The sequence below is a fragment of the Amblyomma maculatum genome, chromosome 5, assembly GCF_055883805.1.
Source record: "Amblyomma maculatum isolate TAMU_Amacu chromosome 5, ASM5588380v1, whole genome shotgun sequence".
NCBI lineage: Eukaryota > Metazoa > Arthropoda > Arachnida > Ixodida > Ixodidae > Amblyomma > Amblyomma maculatum.
The window spans coordinates 46,866,320-46,875,450 of record NC_139348.1 but is presented as its reverse complement, the minus strand read 5'-3'; positions in this window follow the sequence as shown (position 1 = coordinate 46,875,450).

The following is a 9,131-nucleotide window of genomic DNA, read 5'->3' as shown; positions in this document are numbered from 1 at the left end:
GGATGATTAAATTAAATTGGTTCACAGGAAGGGAAAGGCGCAGTAACTGTCACACTTGCTCTGTGGACACCCGAACCGCGCCGTAAGGGAAGGGAGGAAGGTGGGAATGAAAGTGGAAAGAGAGAAAGAGGAGTCGTAGTGGAGGGCTACGGAGTAATTTCGACCACCTGGGGATCTTTAACGTGCGCTGACATCGCACAGCACACGGACGCCACTTCGTTTCGCCTCCATCGAAACGCAGCCGCCGAGGTCGGGTTCGAACCCGGGAACTCCGGCACAGTAGTCGGGCGTCTTACCACTGCACCACCCCGGCGGGGCGACGGATGATTGCAGAGGCTGGTTTTGGTGTCGTTTGTTCTTTTTACATTATTAACACCACATTTACCACGTGGGATTGTTTATTGTGCAGTCAAATCTCGCAGCAGAGGAGCGCCTTTCGAAACGGTTGTGATTGAATCCCCCGTTCTCGAAACCAGCAGTTGAGCGGCCTAACCATTGAGACACCGCGACAGAAATTTAAAAGAAAAAAAAAAAGTACTCACACAACTCTATCGTGAATACAGAAGGCATAGTAGACATAGAGTGGTCTGTTCAAACTGCATTCTGCTATATGAAGCAGTCTGTGGTTGCATATGTTTCAGTAGCTGCGGTATTCCAAACAGAAACGGGAATATGCGATTTCTGAGCGTTTGCATTAATTTTTATTGACGGCAGCGACCTGTTTTGCTTTGACACGGCGGTAACGACAGTACCACTTCGTTTGAGACATTGCATGTCAAAGGATCTCAAGCGCCGAAGACCGCGATGGATGATGTCCTTATCCAAGCATGACATGCTCGATACGGACAAATATTTTTTTTTAATGAAGCGTGGGGTTATAGAGTGTTCATATTTATTTTGCAAGATGCATATAGGTAAGCAAAAGCTCACAGGAACTGCGAAACAAACAAAAACACTCCTGTACACGCCGCACGCGCGCGTAAATCACTGCGGGCTAGCACGCGACGCGAAAACGCATCCACACTGAGTAGGTTTTGCCGCTGAGCCGCAAGGTGGCGACTCTGCTCGATCTCGAGGCCAATAGAGCTTGCACGCTGCAATAAAAGCACAGCGCGCAATATTCGCTCGCCGAGAATAGGAGAAAAATAGCGCAAAGGAAAAAGAAAACAGAAGGAAAACGCCGGACGCGCGTTGGTTTCCAAGGGCAACGGCAGTGACACCAATCGTCGCTCAGGAAATCGGGCGGAGAGCCGGCCTTCAGCGAAGGGGCGCGCAAGGGGCGAGGAGGTAGCGCGGCGGCGGCAAAGTTCAATCGTTGGCGTAACTTTCAAAGTATCAAGGGGTTTTACCTCCGCTGCCTCGTGCGGACAGAAGAGAAAATGGAAAAGAAAGAAAAAGAAGAGGGGGGGAAAGACGCGCGCCGCGACGACAGCCGTCGTCCACCACCGAAGCAGTGGCGGGTGCAATGACGACCTACAACAGATAAAATTCGGTGGCAGGCTAGCCCCCGCCACAAGCGGTGGTGACCTACCTGTCCCAGCCCCATCAGGTCCAGGATCAGCAACCCTTCACCACCTCCCTCAAGAGGAAAATGGCGAAAGCCTACCCTTCCTAACCTATAATTTACCTCCCATCGTTAGCCTCTTGTCGGCATTCGTTGCAGTGCTACATATAATTGGTTTACAGGAAAGGAAAGGCGCAGTATCTGTCACACTATCTCCGGCAAGTGTGAGTATTTAAAAATTGGTTCACAGGAAGGGAAAGGCGCAGTAACTGTCACACTTGCTCTGTGGACACCCGAACCGCGCCGTAAGGGAAGGGAGGAAGGTGGGAGTGAAAGTGGATAGAGAGAAAGAGGAGCCGTAGTGGAGGGCTACGGAGTAATTTCGACCACCTGGGGATCTTTAACGTGCGCTGACATCGCACAGCACACGGACGCCTCTTCGTTTCGCCTCCATCGAAACGCGGCCGCCGCGGTCGGGTTCGAACCCGGGAACTCCGGCACAGTAGTCGGGCGTCTTACCACTGCACCACCCCGGCGGGGCATTGTGAGTTTAGACCGTATTAATAATTAATAATTGGTTCACTGGAAGGGAAAGGCGCGGTAACTGTCTCACTCGTTTTCTGTGGACACCTGAACCGCGCCATGAGGGTAGGGAGGAAGGTGGGAGTTAAAGTGGAAAGAGAAAGAGGAGCCGTAGTGGAGGGCTACGGAGTAATTTCGACCACCTGGGGATCTTTAACGTGCGCTGACATCGCACAGCACACGGACGCCTCTTGTTTCGCCTCCATCAAAACGCAGCCGCCGAGGTCGGATTAGTTTAGACCGTAATATTCGATATTCGATGCGCGTACAAGAAGAGAGTGAGAAGTTTGGGCTTAAACTGAACATTAAAAAGACAAAGATCATGGCGTCTTGCCCTATCAAGTCCTGGAGCATCAATGGACAAGAAGTGGAAGCTGTGACAGATTTTCTCTTCTTGGGCTCCAAGATTACCTCAGAAGGAGACTGCAGCCATGAAATTAGGAGACGCATGCTTCTGGGAAAGAGAGCAATTGTTAGCCTTGACCGCCTAGTAAAGAGCAGAGACATTAGTCTGCCAACCAAGATCCGTATAACTCGTGCTATGGTCTTTCCAGTTGTGATGTATGGATGCGAGAGTTGGACTGTGAAAAAGGCTGACCCCCGAAGAATTGACGCGTTTGAATTGTGGTGCTGGCGAAGACTCTTGAGAGTTTCTTGGACTGCCAGAAGATCAAATCAGTCGATATTGTTACGATACGGCAAGCCGATGAAGACAGGAGACAGAACATGACCGATGACGATGGTAGATGACGTTTCATGAATGTTCGCGGGCCTAGCGCGAGCGCTCCTGCCCGCGCCACTGCCCGCTTCTTCTTCCTTATCGTCCGTAACATGACCCGGGGCAACCGAGCGATCGTCCCGATCGTGGACGAGGAAGTTTAGCGATGTTAATGATTTTATGGCATGATGATGGGCGTGTCTGGATGCTCTAAAAAGAAGAGGAAGAAGGAAGAATAGAACTGCTTGCCGATACGATGTCTGATGCGTGGGTGATCCTCCTCCCTTGGAGCTGTCAACCATCTGTCACTAGAGTCCATGGGACCGATGGCTCGAGGTCACGTCGGGCAGCTTGGGCGGGGGTTGCGTGTTCGTGTCCATCGGTTCCTTCGGCTCTTTCGGGTCCGTCATCTCGGTTCTGATTGGTATGTCTGTACTCCTTGTCTTCAGGTCCGGGCTGGGGGCTGGGCGGTGGTAGTTGTTCAGGTCTGGGCTTGAAGGGCTGGGGTGAAGCTGCTCGGCGATGTCCCTGGGCCCTCGGTGATGGCCCCGGCTTGAAGATGGCGTCGATGCTCCAAGGTGAGGATGGGGATGCCGTACGCCGCACCTCCAACCAAATGTTACGAAGCGGCAAGCCGATGAAGATAGGAGACAGAACATGACCGATGACGATGGTAGATGATGTTTAATGAATGTTCGCGGGCCTAGCGCGAGCGCTCCTGCCCGCGCCACTGCCCGCTTCTTCTTCCTTGTCGTCCGTAACAATATTGTCGACCATAAACCCTGGCTGCTCATTGGAGGGTCAAATTCTAAAGTTAAAGCTCAGCTGCTTTGGTCATCTGATGAGAAGAGAGGAGTCGCTGGAGAACGATTTGATGTTGGGAAAAGTTGAGGGTCGCCGGAGAAGGGGTAGGCAGCGAACGCGATAGTTAGATGGCATCCTCGAGGCACTGCAGATGAAGTTATGCAATGTTAGGAAGATAGTGAGAGACCGGAAAGCGTGGCGTGACATGGTCCATAGGGTCACGAAGAGTCGGACACGACTGAACGACTGAACTGAACTATTCTTGCATCATGGTTTAGGCTATAGTCGAATATTGTTCTAGTGGCGCGAACAGAGAGGTGCAGGCGTGACCTTGGCGTAGAAACCACGAGATGGCGCCACTGCAATTTCTTCTAGCGACTGCTTCAGACACTTGTGCGTGTTTCTCTGTGTCGTTGCCCCATTGTGGTGCATTTATGCTTCTTTAGTAAATAATCCTGCATGCCGCTGTATTAACTAGCTTCAGTGTAATCATGTAAGCATTTTTTTTCGTACCTTGCCTTTCTGAGCAGTTTAGCAGTGGTGAAAAATTGCGTCGTTTAGGGTTGTCTGCTGCCATGAAGGGGCGGTACGAAATGCTTGATTTGTTGCTGGATGTCAGTTATCATGCACCTCTCAGGCTAAATTTGTCTACCTGCGGATAATATTCTAATTCAGTATACCTGCGTATATGGTGAGCTATATGATTCATCTGTCCGTGCACCTACGCTCATGTACATATACAGATTTTTTTTTCTGAAACGGCTCAGCGGCCTCTGAAGCGCATTTGATTCAATTTTACCCAGGATTGAAAATAACAATAATAATAATAATAATAATAATAATAATAATAATAATAATAATAATAATAATAATAATAATAATAATAATAATAATAATAATAATAATAATAATAATAATAATAATAATAATAATTGGTGCACAGGAAGGGAAAGGCGCAGTATGTCATACTTGTTTCTGTGGACACCTGAACCACGCTGTAAGGGAAGGGAGGAAAGAGGGAGTGAAAGTGGATAGAGTGTTCTCAATTTTCAGCAAGTCAAACTTGCCGCGTGTGCGTGACGTTACCAGGCTAACAAATCCATATGGAGACGAGGAATTTCTTTTTTTTATTTTAAGATATAAGAAATTCAAAGTGGAACATTAAACCTAATCTTGGTTTCAAAACAGGTAGATTTTTGGTGTAACAATTGCTTAAATATGGTAATATGAAAGTTTCATGCATTGAAACAATGATGGGGCTCTAGCCACCCAAACAATGCGCTTTGCAAATCTAAGCGTGTCCTCAGGCCGAGTCCGCAAGCAGGCCGCGTCTGCAGACCACGCCTAGCCACCCTGAAACGCAGTGGCCGCCATGGCCGTCCGAAGTACGCGGTCCCAGAGCCGTTCCGACTGCCCTCAGGCCATTTTCTTCCTCCATGCTTCAGGCCCTCAGCAACACGGAGGCAGCGGTACTGTAGCAGCGGTGCGGGGCTAGTAAAAGGCGCGGCAGCACCCCCTGCAGGAGGCGAGCCGTTTTGCTTCAGCCGTATTGCTGGCGCGCGCCTCGGTTCGCGCCACTAGATAAGTATTCTAGTTCACTATAGTTTAGACAGTACACCATTGCTCCTGTCGCGTGGCGTTCGTTGGCGCGCGTTCAAGTGTGGCATTGCAGATGGTAACACATCCCGCCTCGGCCAATCAGAACGCCGCAAAAGCGGGACACAGTTTGTTCACAACAGCATGAGCCGTTAAAGGCTTTCGCCTTAATAATAATAATAATGATAATTGGTTCACAGGAAGGGAAAGACGCAGTATCTGTCACATTTGCTTTGTGGACACATGACCCGCGCCGTAAGGGAAGGGAGAAAGGGGGGAGGGAAAGTGGAAAGAGAGAAAGGGGGGTCGTACGTGTGGGGCTACGGTGCAATTTCGACCATCTGGGGATCGGGGGGGTAGGGTGGCTGGCCCCGGCCCTGATGGGTCTAGGATAGGTACGTCACCGCCGCTTGCGGCGGGGGCTAGCCTGCCACCAATTTTTATCCGTTTTAGACCGTCATTGCACCGTGGACGACGGCTGTTGCGGCGCGCGTCTTTCTCTCACTCTTCTTTTTCTTTTCTATTTTCTCTTCTGTCCGCACGAGGCTGCAGAGGTGGCTCAGCTACAGAGCTAGTAGTAGGCCCGTGCATTTTTTCCTTCTTCCTACAGCTACAACAACGCTGACATCGCACAGCACATGGACGCCACTTCGTCTCCATCGAAACTCAGCCGCCGCGGTCGGGATCGAACCCGGGAACTCCGGCGCAGTAGTCGGGTGTCTTACCGCTGCACCACCGCGGCGGGGCGCACCTGAACAGCACCATAAGGAAATGGAGGGAGGCGAGAGTGAAAGCGAAAAGAGAGGAGGGCTCCGGAGATTACATATGATTCGACCACCCGGAGATCATTATCGTACACTCACATCGCGCAGCACACGGGAGTGAAACAAAAAGCCGTCCATATGCTGTACGATGCCAATGCACGTTAAAAGATCCCTAGGTGATCAAAATTGCTCTGGGTTACTCCAATATGGCACTAAAGCCCCTTTAGTATGACACACCTTTCTCTGTTTTCCCAAATTTCACTCTCATCTTTCTCTCTCCCCTTACGGCGCGGCTCAGTTATCTCCCCTTTCTCTCTTTCCACTTTAACTCCTACTTTCCTCCCTTCGATTACGGCGCGGTTCAGGTGTCCACAGAGCAAGTGTGACAGATACTGCGCCTTTCCCTTCCTGTGAGCCAGTCCTCAGCAATGCCCCGCCGGGGTGGTGCAGTGGTAGGTGGTACAAACTTTATTCAGTGAAGGCCAAAAAAAAATAAAAAAGTAAAATTATGTTGCCGTCGTTCCGTGGGTGGCCCTCCGGCTGCTGGTCGTGGCCTCCAGGTCACGCCTGGCGGCGACTTCCGCTGCCCAGGTCGTAAGCCACTGTTGAATATGCGGCTCCGAGCTGGCCAAAGCAGCCTCCCACAGCTGCGGGCTGTTTATATGCCAGAAGACGGGGGGAAAGTGCGCCGGACAAGAGTAAAGAATGTGAGCATAGTCTGTTCGGGGAGAGCTCCAAAGCGTGCATTGGGGCGAGAAGGCACCGGGGTGAATAAGGGCAAGGCGTGCAGGGAAGAGGAAAGTGTGGGCCTGTAAATGGCGCCACGTATTCTGTTCGATTTTAGATAGGGACTTGTGAGGGGGAGGGAGGGATAATCGGGAGTTGCGGTAGTGGACGGTGTTGTCATGGAAGGTGAGGAGGGAGTCACGCGTGTCCATCCCGGGGTGGTGGGGGTCAGCTCGGTCGGTCATTTCGCGAGCGATAGAATTTGCCACCTCATTTCCAGGGTGCCCCGCGTGAGCCGGAACCCAAAACAGTTGGATAATCGGGAAGGGGGGGAGGTGTACTTAAGGATATTGAGCGCAGAGGAAGAGATTCTACCCTTTGCAAAGTTGCGGACTGCGGTCTTAGAGTCGCTAAATATGAAAAGGGCTGGTGTGCTGGCAATGGCGAGGGCGATGACTGCTTCCTCTGCGGCAGTGGAAGTGAGAGCATGGATAGCGGCGACGGAGAGGGGGGCTCGTGTATTTGAGACAGTGGCCCGGGCATAGGCGCGATGCGAGAGGTAGGGTGCCGCATCAACATACACGGCGTCAGACCGTGTACCGTACCGGCACCAGAGGGTGGAGGCGCGGGCAGATCGGCGAGCGGCATGATGCTCAGGGTGCATGTTCTTGGGAAGACGCTTGACAGTGAGCATGGAGAAGAGGGAGCTGGGCAAGGGATGGGTGACACAGATAGGGGAGACAGGGGTCAAGCGAAGGGAAGTAAGAAGGGCTCTGCCAGGGGTGGTGCGAGATCGATCGAGTTGTGCCACGCGATGGGCCTCCACAAGTTCTGAAAGAGTATTGTGGACGCCCATCGCCAGTAGACGAGAAGTGGGGGTGGAAGTGGGAAGCCCGAGAGCCGATTTATAGGTTTGGCGGATGAGACAGTTGATCTTGTCTTCCTCGGTACGAGACAGAAAGAGGTAGGGGAGGGAGTAAACAAGGCGGCTTAGCACAAAGGCCTGAACAAGACGACGGAGGACGTGCTCGCGCGTGCCGTAGTGTCGATTAGCGACCCACCAGGTAAGCCGTACCGTCTGCTAGAAGGACAGCAGTGTGTTTGCCATTGGATTGGAGAAAGAGACCGAGAATACTAATGCAAGAAACAGAAGGGATGGGATGTCCGTCGATAGTGACGTTAAGGTTAGATGAGGTTGGAATTATGCCTCGAGCCAGGAGGAGCAGAAGCTCCGACTTGGACGGGGAACAAGCTAGCCCGACCGTGCGAGCATAATCGGCGACCGTTTTAGCGCCCGCCTGGAGAGCGGCTTCCATCTCACCAAGATTACCGGTAGTCACCCAGAGGGTGATATCAGCGTAGAAAGCATGGGAGAGGTTAGGAATGCCAGCTAGAGCACGTGCCATAGGAAAAAGGGTGATGTTGAAGAGAAGGGGAGAGAGAACAGAACCCTGGAGGGTGCCTCGATTTCCAAGAGGGAAAGCGGGAGAGGAGAGGGCGCCGAATGAGATCTCAGCCGTGCGATGGGCAAGAAAAGCCTTGATGTAACTATGGATCCGGGAACCCACGTTAAGGGTAGAAAGGGCGTCTAGGATGGCGGTATGGAAGACATTATCAAATGCTTTCGTCAAGTCCAGTGCCATGATCGCGCGAGTGTGCTTGGCGTGAACAGGGTGAAGGACCTCTTCGGATAGCTGGAGCATGACATCCTGTGTAGAGAGGGATGGCCGAAAGCAGAACATCGAATCGGGGAAAAGATGGTTGTCCTGGAGGAAGCTCTGTAAGCGGTCTAGAACGACGTGCTCAAAGAGCTTACCGAGACAAGAGGTGAGGGAAATAGGACGGAGATTCTGAATGTCTATGGGTTTGCCGGGCTTGGGGATGAAGGTCACCTTAGCGTGGGTCCACTCAGAAGGCAGAGTGCCTTCGTGCCAATGTTTGTTAAAGAGGTCCGTAATGGCCTCTAGGGATGATGTGTCCAGGTTACGGAGGGTCTTGTTAGAAATTTGGTCTGCTCCTGGTGCGGAAGTGGTGCGGAGCTTATGTAGCGCCGCACAAACCTCCCCCAAAGTGATATCTGCGTCAAGCGCAGAATTAGGTGCCGATGTAAGGGAGGGGGGACGGAGGGGAAGTGCAGAGATAGCGATCTCGGAGTGCAAGAAGGAAATCGGAATCGGATAGCGGTGAGGATTGTAGGAGGCGCGTCACATCCCTGCGTTGCATGGCCTTGGTATGCGACGGGTCAAGGGGGACACGTAGGAGCGCCCACGTATCCCTCAGCCTGAGGTTACCGACCATGCGGTCGCATGTCTGGCCCCACTGCTGCCTGGTGAGGTATGAGCAGTGCTCCTCAATTTCCATACCCAGGCGGGCAAGGCGGAGGCGTAGTGAGCGATTGTGTTTTTGTGAAAGCCAGCGGCGGTGCAGGGAATGATGC